At 42.4% G+C, this 12,860-nt stretch overlaps 1 protein-coding gene and 1 long non-coding RNA gene across 9 annotated transcripts in view; one reads left to right on the top strand and one right to left on the bottom strand.

The window, feature by feature from the left end:
• MEIS2 (Meis homeobox 2) overlaps window positions 1-12,860 on the top strand; it is a 211,628-nt gene that overhangs the window by 143,898 nt on the left and 54,870 nt on the right. The window lies entirely within an intron of this gene.
• LOC137532911 (uncharacterized) overlaps window positions 1-12,860 on the bottom strand; it is a 156,271-nt gene that overhangs the window by 116,931 nt on the left and 26,480 nt on the right. The window lies entirely within an intron of this gene.

Here is a 12,860-nt window from a genome sequence, read left to right as displayed (position 1 = left end):
TTTATGTGATCTGTTAAAAGCTAAAATGTTGGTATTGACACTCAGTCACATGAGTGATTAAAACACTTCTGTCATAATGCATAGCTGAGTCCCTACTTATCATTCTGCACATTCCTGCTTCACCTTCTAAACTGATTATTGAGCATCACAACACTGGCGGGACTATGTGCTTCACTATGCTTCCATACTCTTTCTTAACAGCTCCCAGTGCCAGAAACATGTTGGAGTGGAATACCTATGTGCACATTTGTCTGGATGTTTTTTAAGTGGTTATTGTATATCTGGAAGTATTTTCCAACCTACTAAACCAGGCAATTTAATATCCCGAAATGCTATTGCCCTTCCTTCCTCTGCAGCATAATGATGCGTAACTGCAGTACACACTCCTGGGAGTTCTGGTTCACCATGAGCTTGATGGGTACTCTGTAACTGCAGTACATAACCCTTGCTGCAAAAGTGTATAACTACACCTTCCCATACTGCCTTTATCTCTAACCTTACCTTCGTTTTGGGATTGGGATACACAGCAGCCCAACTTCCGAAGTTTCTGCAACAACCAATTAAAGTTACTGTGTGAATCTAGCTCTCTAATTGGCTACCAGAACCATGAGACACAGCTGAGTATGTGTGAATGCTAAGTTAGCCTTGCTACGGTGCAACTACCGGTATCCCTTTCTGCCTACATATCAGTGTTATAGCTCATACTACATATATGTAAGCAGAAAGGGGAGTTGTAACGATTGTATAACGTATTGGTGTAGCAACACAGACGTCTGATTATTGTGTGATCTGCAGAATCACCAATAATGCAGCCTCTATACCTGATTTTGTGGTGATCTGCAGTATCACCAATAATGCAAGTATAGAAAGCAGAGATGTAGTGACAATAGTGTTTGGTGCAACAGTAGAGGGTAGATCTCACCAGAGGGGCTGGAGAGAACTACCAGAGGAAATGGCAGATAGTTAGACTAAACCTCACCAGTGGAGCTGGTGGGTACTATCTGCAACCAATCTGTGCTACACTCCACCAGAGAAGCTGGAGGGTACTAGCCAAGATAGAAGCTGGATAGCTAGGAGCCCACACCAGAGGGGCTGGTGAGCGCTATCAGCAACAGTAACTAAATAGTTAGCTAGACCCCACCAGAGGAGCTGGTGGGTACTACCAACAATAGTAACTAGATAGTTTAGCTAGACCTCACCAGAGGAGCTGGTGGGTACTATCAACAATAATAACTAGATAGTTTAGCTAGACCTCACCAGAGGGGCTGGTGGGTACTATCAGAACACCTCTCCAATGACAAGGGCTCACTGGAGAGTAGAAGGGTCAGACAGGCAAGGTTCAGCAACAGACAGGCAGGTACAGTACAAAATCAGAAGGCAAGAGAATAGTAATGATTCAGGCAGAGGTTTGGCAACTTAGATCAGATGGGCAGATGTACAGAAACGTAGAGCAGAATCAGAGTCAGAGATAAGCCAGAGTCGTACACAGAATATCAATACTACAATAAGGCAATAATCCTAGTCTTGTGTGAAATCCCTGGTTTCCTCCCAGATCAAAACACACCGGAACTAGTCTAAGGTCTGAGCGCTAACACTGACGTATTCGCAACAGCAGACAGTTTGCAAGTGAGCGGAGAACGCTTATGAAGCAGCGAGGAGAGCCTACAGCCACTCCCCTCCCAATCAGCCAATCCGGGCGCCTTGAGTCTCTCCTGACGTCAGCCAACCAGCAGGTCAGCTGACGCGCCTTCTTCCAGCATAAAGGTCCTGTCTCCGCGAGGGCCCGCGTGAGACAGCAACCCTATGAACAACTGACAGTCCCGTCCCTGGCGTGCTAGACGCCAGCGGAACGGATGAGGCCTCAGTACCAAGAACAAAGGCGGCTGCAGAGGTATCCTGCATACCCGCAGCCGCCATCATAGGGGATGTTACAGGAGTACGTCAACAAGGGTGCCTGTAAATTGGGGCGCCCAGTAATCCAGATAGTAGAATATTGGTAAAACAACCGATATTCTAAGTGTAAAACCCATAGTAAAATATTGGTAACCCCCCCAGTTATCTGAAGTTGGGGGCCCAATTGTCCAGCTTTCAGAAAGGGATGGCTACAGTTAACATTCAGATACTTTTTTTGTTTTTTGTTTTATTTATAGATCGATTAAAGCCTTTTACAGTTGCACTTCCATATCTGGTGCTGTAAAGTTGAGCCCATTTAAAGATATTTGAAATGTTCTTCATGAATGGTGGCTACCGGAATTTATTCATCTATGCGTTCAGGAACTGATTTACTTATGCGTATTTATGGACACCTTATCATGCAGGTTTACCCACATGTTTGGCATACCAGAAATTGTAAGAAACCTGAGAATGCTTAACTCATATCCAGGCAACATATATATATAATACTATTGACATTTGGTAGTGGGGGAGTTAAAAAAAAATACCTGTAAGTGCTTGATATGGGAAAATATTGGCCCACTTGGTTGGCTTACTAGAAAAGACCCAGGTAACAAGAAAAGAAGCTGCTTCAATAATCTGACATTGAATGTTTGAGATGCTTAAATTGAGGCCTACTGGACACATAAAGCTCTAGAGGGAAGGCAGGTTTCTAGTAATGAGCTTTTAAAAGAGCATGTTCCCGCAAAGGTACTGAGGCATTACAGCACTGCTGTGTGATAACGCAACTCCTGGGATCCGATAATGGCTTAACCTCCATGCTCTTGTTGCATCTTTCAGCCATGGCGGTTACCATTTCCGGGCTAGTAAAGAAGCAGAACAACAATGCAAGGGGGAAAAAGAGCGAGAATAGTGCTATTATTAATGAAGTCTCGTGCATAACATTTATTTTTTATATTGCGTTTAGCTTTCATTGCAAGAATTCCATTCTTATGCTTATGTTTGGTAATCATATTGTCATAGCCTGTAAATAGCAGATACTGACAAGGCTACTAAACTGAATGCATTGGCTGTTTTTTTTTTTTAAGAAATTTGAACAAAATGTAGAGCACCATTTTATCAAAAGAGAAGATATTTTGACTAATATATGTCTAAAGATGACTTCTAGCATAGTAACTAAAGTAAAGTGGGCCTGAAAAATTTACATTGTATTTTGGCTTTAGGAATAACAGTACTTGGGCTGTCTCCAGGAAGAGTAAACTAGGGACCTAGCGATCTTGTAGCCAGTTTTATATACAGTAACACCAAGTTCCCTTTGATAGATTTCACTATGCTATATTTTATAAAACATACTTTTTTTTATCCTACCTTGAACATATGAAGCTCAAAAAGTCAGTTTCAGCTTGACTAGAAAGAGGAATACCTTGATAAGCATTTATTGTGCTAAAGAAAATCACTTTATGTTCTCTCTAGTCTCTACTTGTAAATGCTCTCATTTTTCTCATAGGAGATAATTTTTCAACTTCTGTTTAAAGAGACTCCGTAACAAAAATTGCATCCTGTTTTTTATCATCCTACAAGTTCCAAAAGCTATTCTAATGTGTTCTTGCTTACTGCAGCACTTTCTGCTATCACAGTCTCTGTAATAAATCAATGTATCTTTCCCCTGTCAGACTTGTCGGCCTGTGTCTGGAAGGCTGCCAAGTTCTTCAGTGTTGTGGTTCTGCTATAAACTCCCCCTTCCAGGCCCCTGTATGCACACTGCCTGTGTATTATTTAGATTAGGGCAGATTCTCTATTCTCTCTCATCTTTTACAAGCTGGATAAATCGTCCTCTGAGCTGGCTGGGCTTTCACATACTGAGGAATTACAGACAAAGGCAAAGCTGTTTGCAGGAAGAAAAGAGCAGCCTGAAACTTCAGTGCATGAGAACTGCAGTGGGAAAGAAACACACAATGATCTCTTGAGATTCAAAAGGAAGGGTGTATACAGCCTGCTTGTGTATGGATGTATTTTCTATGCGTGGACATACTGTACATCAACCTACTTCCTGTTTTGGTGGCCATTTTGTTTGTTTATAAACAAACTTTTTAAAACTGTTTTTAACCACTTTTAATGCGGCGGGGAGCGGCGAAATTGTGACAGAGGGTAATAGGAGATGTCCCCTAACGCACTGGTATGTTTACTTTTGTGCGATTTTAACAATACAGATTCTCTTTAAAATAAATTTTCAGCACTTTACAACTGAAAAAAGTACCAAAAAGTAGATGAAAAAGTACTATCAACATAATTTTGAGTATTTTCTTGCTTGCTGGTGGCTTAACATGCCTTTTATTGACAAGGACTAAAATTATCTCCCTGGAGTAAAAGCCAATTGAATGGGGTCCTACATTACATGATGACCACCAGATTTACCATCAGATAGATCCCTCTGTGATTGAATCTGATCATTGAGAGATCTATTACCTGTCCACTCTCCGCACACAGATTTCCAATAGATTGGCAATCGTCCTAGCGCCGCCATCATCACCTGAACCCCCCCATGCAATGTGTCCCCCAGGCCTGTCGTCAGTGTTGCAGGCTCCTCTGTCATACCAGCGTGACTCCTGGCCGCCTCCTGTGCCTGGCGTCTTTCTGAATTGCCACCTCGAGCTCCTGTACCCATTGACACTGTTGCATGTAGTGGATAACAGCGTAACATGAATAACGGCATAAAAAAGTGCATACGTACAATTTGTGCGATGATGTAAGTTTTCAGACATACCACTTCATGAGATCATTTTAGTCTCCTATATAAATCTGAAGCAAGGTGTGAATATTGCCTGCAGCAACCAATAAAATCACAACTGCAAATGCAAATTAAACAAGAAAAATACGGCCTCTTCCATTTCCCATGTATGAAGGTCATTGCTCAGCAGAACAGACTAAGGAGAGGCATGAGCTTACACCCCCCAGTCACCTGGTATTGTGTGTAGAAGTGCAGCTGCCCAGGTGCCTGCAAAGCCTTCACCTATGTGCAGAGATACTGGCAGCTACTTTGGTGGCCATGGACCTGCATCAGGGTTTCTAAACACAACTATTTATTTATATTTCTGACGGAGAAACCAGCATACAGCAGATGGCTTCCTGCTAAATATTTAAAACCTGTTTTATCCATATACCTCTGTGTGCGGAGACACTTCCCCCAGAGTGCTTTATATTGCTAATTAATTTAATTACGCCCACGCTGTTGTGTGTTGCCATATTTTGTATTATAATCTCTAATATGCTCTGTGGCCTCCCACACCAGCTCTTCTCAGACAATCCCTCCCCTCTCCTCCTGACGCTCTCACACACATGTATCTATAAATATGTACATACACACATATATATACATATGCACACACACACAAACATGTACATACACAGGGGTGTGTGTGTGCGCTTAACTACACGTGTGCTGGCATACAATTTGGAAGTGCTAGGAGTTCAGGACATTTATTATCAGATTTATTGGTTTGTTTTTGTTTTTTTTTCTTATTTAGAGAGGATGTTGTACATAGAGATTTCTAATTCAAATTCACCATGGTGCTGGTCAGCATTAACATAACACTTGAAGGGGATATATAGCATATTTTCAGTTTATTTGTTTTATCAATTTATTGTTATTTAGCTTTAAATAATAAACAGTTTCAACGTTTTTAATTTTTCTTGATTAAACATACAAATAAACTTTGTTGTTGGGGGGGGGGGGGGGGGTGTCTGATCTCCACCTGCTGGTCTGACCTGCAGTATTTTCTGTGCGGAATGGAGTGTCTAACATTTAAAGGGCAAGGTCCCCAGACCTGGAAACCAGTAATGCCTAGTACATAATTTATAATTCTGTCTCCCTACAGAATAAGTACATATTGTTTTGGGGGGTAGTTTTAGAGTGATCATTGTACACAGATAGGCACCCATTCCCATTGGCCTGTGTTGTTCCTCTGCCTAGTAGCTGGCATGTACTGGTTATGGGCTCTGCTCTGGCACAAGAGACCAGGAATCAAAACTCAGCTCTCCCTGTTCAGTAAGCCAGTACCTATTCAGTTGGAGACCTTAGGCAAGACTCCCTACACTGCTGCTGCCTACAGAGCACACCCTAGTGACTGCAGCTCTGATGCTTTCAGTCTGCCAGGTGAAAAGAACAATATAAATGTTCTGTATTTTGTCTTATTTAGGCCAAACAAGATAACAGCCTCCATGTTTCTCTAGCTATAGGCTCACTTTAAAAGCTCATCAGCAGTTCTCTTGTTTTCCAATACTATGCATCATGTTGTTTAAAACATATTTCAATCATAAGATATACCGGACTTTTAAACAATAACTATATTATATAGAAAATGTTTTAAAAGAAATATAGACACTGCCATTGCTGGCATCTTTATGAAGAGGTTTGCTCCAAGATTGGCTGTAATACTTTGTTATGCACCAAACCCCAGCAGGCAGCTTGAAAGCTAGAGTACTTCTTCTGCTCACACTCTGTAGGGTGCTGAATCAGACAGTAGTGAAGCCCATGGATTGACTTGATAACTGGGCTGCTGTCCTTTTCAGAAGGGGAGGTGAGCTGTGCTAGCCTTCCTATTCCTCTCTGTACAGGTTTCCCATCACATACTACTGAAGCATGAGTTATTAGCATACAGTAGGTTTGCCAAGAGAAAATCCTGGGAACCCACCCTATAACCGATTTGGCAATCAATGTGATCTACAACTGCAGCACACAGGTTAACCCCTTCTAGGCTCAGTACATGTATATGGAAGAGCAAATCAAGCTGCAGAGCTGACGCAAGATTGCATTAAAGCACAGCTTCAGGAAATTGAATCATCTTACCTTTGTGGAAACTGGTTAGGAATTTGTAACGATCGGTGTCAGCACACAGAGAGAATCTGATTATTGGTGATCTGCAATCTGCAATAATCCTACTGATTATTGATGATCTGCAGAATCACCAATAATACAAGTATAACTAACCTCTGGACACCTGATAAAGTGTAAGTGTTTGGTGCAACAGTATATGAGCCTGGACCACCTGAGGAGCAGACCCTAGACCGTATAACGAGTATCTCCTAGTCAGGGTTGGAGATAACCAAAGAGCCAATGATTCCCTGAACCGCTGGGAGTCAGACTCTACTGCAGTCAAAGGACTCCTATGAGATAGAGTCCCTGACTGGATTGCAGAGAGTTCCCTCTGAGGGACAGGGAGTCCCTGCAGCTACTGGACACCCCACCGGGGGGGGGTGTCACAGGTAGAAGGGTCAGCCAGGCCGGGTCGGCAACACACAAGCAGATAAGGTACAGATACAGAAGGCTGATTCGGTAACCAGGGACAGGCAGGGTTGGCAACAGGTAATCAGATATGCGTAGGTACCGAATCAGAGAGCAGGAGAAGGGTCAAGAGAGCAATAGGTCATAACAGATATCAAGCAGAGGCCTAGTCTAGAGTGTGAGGTCCGTGGTCTCAACACCCAGGAACTGGTCTAAAGAATAACACAGCAATGACACAGTATCTCTAATCTTGGGTGTGAGGTCCGTGGTCTCAACACCCTGGAACTGGTCTAAAGTATAACACAGTAATAACACAGTAATCTGGCTAAGTGTGAATTCCCAGGTCCACCTGGTTCTAACACACTATGAGATCTGACTATGGTCTGAGTGCTAACACATAAGCATTCGCAACGGCAGACAACCAGCAACTGACAGGCAAGATGTATATATAGCAGAGCGCTCCTCAGCGCCGCCCAGTCCCATTCAGCCAATCACCTACTGCGCTGGAATCAGCTGATCGTCCTGATCAGCTGATCCCTCTCCTATTGGCATAAAGGGCCTGCCTGTTAGCGCACGCGCGTGTAGCTCTCCATCTGTGTGCACTACTAGGCTCAGACAAACCAGATGCATGCTGCTGCGGAGAAACCACCGGTCTGAACGCGGAACCAGCCGCCTCGCTGTCAGACCACGCGGCGGTGTCTCCGCAATCCATTACAGAATTCTATATATATATTGAATATCTACACTTAAGAGTCCTCAGTCCAGACTTGTCAGATATCTTGTACACTACTTCAGTGCTAATCTTGCATATATCCTCCACCAAACACCTATCAAAGTGCAGGCTTGCCAATGGATAGTCATACCCAGGTTATAAGGTCTACGTTTTTAGAGTAGCCAACCAGACCAAGGCAATATCAGTCCTCCTCTTTAACTTTTGTGACCAATCCAATAAAATTCTCAGGAATCAGTATATGCAATCACATGTATAAAATGATGTAAGTGCTTAAGGTATACTTTGCTTTATTTGCTCATTGTCAGCCAAACAAATGGTTAAATATGAACAAAAAGGTTGTAAAAACACTTACATATGAGCTCTTATCACAGTGACCCGATGAATATGATGCGCCTTATGTGGGCACCATCACCTCAACCACCATCCACTCTGCCCTACAGTTTCGCTTTTGCTTCACGATGATGGGTTAGGAATTCTATTGGGTTTTTCACGTCTGTGTTCTCATTGGAAATATGTTACCTGCCTTTCTCTTGCCTGGGAATTCCATTGTTTTCGTATGAATCTTGGTTCCAGGGCAATGTTGGGACTGCTATAAAAGCTGGAGAGGGCTTCTTACTCTTCCTCAGTCTTCAAAGAAAATGTTATTGTGGTTTTCTCCGGCCCTATTACAGTGGTGTACCATATCCATTTCTTGTCAGAACAGGAAGTAAGGGGGATTCCTAAAGACGTTCTAACGCTAAATACCCACTGCAAGACTAAATCGCTGGAAACTGTGTATGAACTAAGTTTCCATTTTTATACTAAAGAGCTTTAGTGATGGGATGTGGAAAACAGCAATACACCACAGGTAGAATGCCAATGATAGGATCATTAAGCTAAGAAAGATGCAGAGGAACATTTTGAACAAATTGATTCAATTTGATCCATCATCACTGTCTTTCAAAATGCATGAGCATCGTTGTATATCGCGATCTGTATCCGTTGTTTACCTCTTTTTCTTTAAAAGATAGTTGCACGATGTTGGCTGGAATGATCGCTTATCTGTAATTTTGACCAAAGATGTCTTGCGGCGGGTATGGCCCTTAACTCCTTTCCACACTGTCTTTAACTTCAATAGTTATTTTTTCCTTGGACTTGGTATTTAATGGCAGTGTAGATGTAAAATGGCCGTTTGGCGGTGATAATGTTCTCATGCGTCTTAACTTTAAAGTAGTTAATACTGGAACTGCCTGTGATATTAGTTATGGCTGCCAACCACTACATGATGCTTTCAATCAGTCTTACTATTTTCTAATAACATTAAATCTAACAAAAATCCCCTAAAAAGCATGACCTGGGTTGATTTTAACTAAATTCTCAACTGGAAATCTGATTCAAATCACGTGGTGCAAAGAGGTAAAACAATCACAACTGCCCCATTGATTTCTTATCATAGAGTGATAGTGATGGTCGGAAATGCCGATTTCCACCAATGCCAATTAACCGATTCCGTGGATTTCCGATTGATTTCCGAGTTGCTTTTTTTTTTTTTCGCCTTCTCTGACTGTCCAAATACTGTACTTCTGAGTTGTCTCTGCATTCTCTTATTGGTCCAATGCTTCTGAGTTCTGTGATCGGGCTAAAATTACCAAGTTGCTGTAATACGGTATTTCTACCAAAATCTGATTTATGAGTTCGTTCTGAGAAGTACCTTTTTTTGGCCATTTTTTTGCATTCTCTGATTGGCCAAATACTTCCAAGTTGACTCTGCATTTTCTGATTGGTCCAATGCTTCTGAGTTCTGTGATTGGGCTAATATTACAGAGTTGCTGTAATGCGATATTTCCACCGAAATCTTTCTGATCGGAATTGCAGAAATGTAAATTCCGCAAAATCTGAATGAGCATCTGCTCATTGGCTGGTGACACACGGAATACATTTATAATCGGAGGCCTTGTTTACATTGCGTTCCGTTCGCGTGGGCTGTTTTTAAGGCGTCTTTTTTTTCCAATTCCCGGCGCTTGGGTGGGAGATTCCTTTTTGTGCTTTGCGGTTTTCTAAGCTTTTTTTGAGCGATTTTGTAATTCACTCCCTGAGGCAAGTCAGGAAGTGAACTCTTTGACCAGGAAAAGCATAAATACAATGTATTTATTCTTTAAAATGCGAGCGCAATCGCCTTATTGCGCATTTTTGTACGCGTTCATTGATTTTCCTATACCTTCCATTGAGGCGGAATCTCCCTGAAAATGAAACACGCACAGCTTTCCTAGCCACACCGCGCATGACCTGCGCTGATATAAACCTTCTCATAGACATTCATTGGCCATGCGGTCAGGGGGGGGAGGGGGCGTTTTTAAAAACCGCACACGGTAAAAAAAAAACCCCGAAATTGTCTGCAGTGTGAACGAGCCCTTATGTCAGATTCCAGCACAGAAAGATATGAACTGGTTGGATGATAACTACATGAACAATAAGATTTATAAGTAACCAAGACCATAACATAATCAATAACATACTGTACAAAGATTTATTTGTGGAACCGTTTTTGATTTTTCGGCAAATAATGGGGGGAAAAAAGACTATATAAATTAGGAATTTTATAAAGATAAATGTATCTACCATTATATATATATATATATACTGAATATATATCTCCATTTATGCATACATAACATAACATATATTTATGAGTTATATATTATATAGTAGGATCCTATGTTGTATAAAGCTTTATAAATAGAAGGGGTTTCCGTTGTGTTTTTGTTGCACACATAAAGCCATCCTGGGGTCACATCAGTAGAAATAATCCCAGTAGCTTCTGTCTCCGCAGCCAGGATAACCTCTTGTGTTTACTAACCTGAGAGGCATTTTTTATTTGTGTGCCGTGCCAGGGTAAACCCCGGTGCTCTCCATAATCAGGATGTCACAGAGCACCAGTAAGGGCAGCGCCTGTAATCAATTTGCCATCGATTCCTTCTCTGTGTCACTGTTCATTCTACGTAGGGCACAAAGTACAGGCCAAATAAGTCCCCAAAGCTGCTACTAAGGAGCAAGCTGCATCAAAGGGATTAAAAAGAGAATCAAGCAGAGGGCCACGTTGTGGAGCGCAGAACTAGTTAACAGCTTTGCACAGTGTCAGTGGGTGAAATTAACATACTGCCCCCCTTTCCTAAATGATGTTTTCAGCCAAATAAGGCTCCTTTTTCTCCATGCTGTTGGAGGCTCTCTGTTCCCAGCCACCCTGAGATGGTGATGAGCTGGGCTTCTCGTCAGAGCTCATTCATTATCTCCATTACCGCCAGGAGAATAGGTGGCAGTGCCATTGTTGGTAGCAGGCCGTGGGTTAGAGGTAGCATTTATCACACAGGCTGTTCACAGCCTCTGACAGTCAGGCACTGATGGGGAGCAGAGAGTGTGAGTCTACTCTGTATACCCCATGCAAATTACCCAGAGCTTCCCCATGTACCCCCAGTCATTCCTCTTGCCTGAGCCCAGAACCATTAGTGGTTTTGATAACTGTGAGGAGGTCATTAGCAGCATGGGCAGGCGGAGAGGAGGAGCAGAGGAGGGGGGCAGACAAGGGAAAAGGCCTGGGTGTAATTACTTGGATTCAATAGACAAGCTGCTGAGGAAGCCAAAAATTTGTCAGCACCCGGCAATCAGAAAAAATGTATTTTCATTTTATCCTTAACCCATATTAACTCGGCATTATCATCTTTCTGTGTTAACATTTGCAGAATATTAAAAGCCGGTAGTATACACACAAACTGAATTAACCCTGTGCTGGTGCCTGGCATAGAGTGAGAACTGCCAGTTAGAGCAAGGCAAGGGCCCTTCTGTATCATTAGTCACAATTATATATTATTACACTCAGCTCTGCATCACAAATTGCATCCTAGCCTCTTTATCCCTTCTCAAAGCCCCAATATCTATGCATTTGGCACAAAAACAATAAGCTGCTGGTTTAGTTCCTATCCGGCTATGCTGGGGAAAGGGGGGGGTGCACTGTATTACCCATTGCATTGCTGCTCTGCAAGCCCATCCTTGCTAATTCCTTCATAGAAGCGGAAAAAGTTTGCTCGGTGCTGAATGGATGATATTTATTGTTCGACTTGGGCTAATGTATTGGCAATGGAGCATTCCAGCCTGTGTAAACAGCACAGTTCAAACACAAGGGATGGGACTCCGGTGCCCTTTCACAGAACCATGTCATAGGAGCAGCAAGGAGACTGACTGCCCCACTTTCTGAACTGTGATTTATGGCTTGCTTTTGTGCTGCCTGTGTTTCTTTCCACACAGGCTGTGAGCACACAGCAATGTGCAGAACAAGCAAAACTGCGCTCATTTTTCATGCAACAAAACTTCTCAGCCCTCTGAACAATCAGCTTACCTCATGCGCTTTCTGAGGCCATATTCTTGCGGGTGAGGGAGGAGTTGGGGATGTGCAGGAAGCAATGGAAGAAAATTCAAAGCAATTTATGTTTCTAATAATCGAAGCAATGCAATTCTAGTTTGGACTCAGAGATATTCTGAGTTTATTTTGCTGATTTGCTGTAAACCTGTTATAAAACAATATAAAATAGTTTTCTGCCCAGCGTAACCAATCGGGCTCCTGCTGACCGTAACGTTTCATGTATTTCAAATGCAAACTAAAGATCTGATTGGTTGCTATAGGTAACTCTCCCACCTCTTATTAAGTCACACAGATTTGCATGTATAGGTCTTTGCTCTGTACCCACTTGAGCTGAGAACAGACATTTTTTATCCGTTCTCCGCTCACTGAAAATCTGACAGTGAACGGCTCCTATTTTATAAATGTGAGCTGTTCACACTTGTCACTCTACCAGGGATCAGTGGGATCCATTAAAATCATCGGGACGCATTTTTGTGTGGTCCATAATAATTCCAGATAGGCAGATGCTGTCCCTCATATAGCCTATGGGAGTAAAGTATTTGCTCCAGTCGGACCACAGA

The sequence above is a fragment of the Hyperolius riggenbachi genome, chromosome 9, assembly GCF_040937935.1.
Source record: "Hyperolius riggenbachi isolate aHypRig1 chromosome 9, aHypRig1.pri, whole genome shotgun sequence".
In the NCBI taxonomy this organism is placed as follows: Eukaryota; Metazoa; Chordata; class Amphibia; order Anura; family Hyperoliidae; genus Hyperolius; species Hyperolius riggenbachi.
This window is presented reverse-complemented; position numbering and strand designations above follow the sequence as displayed.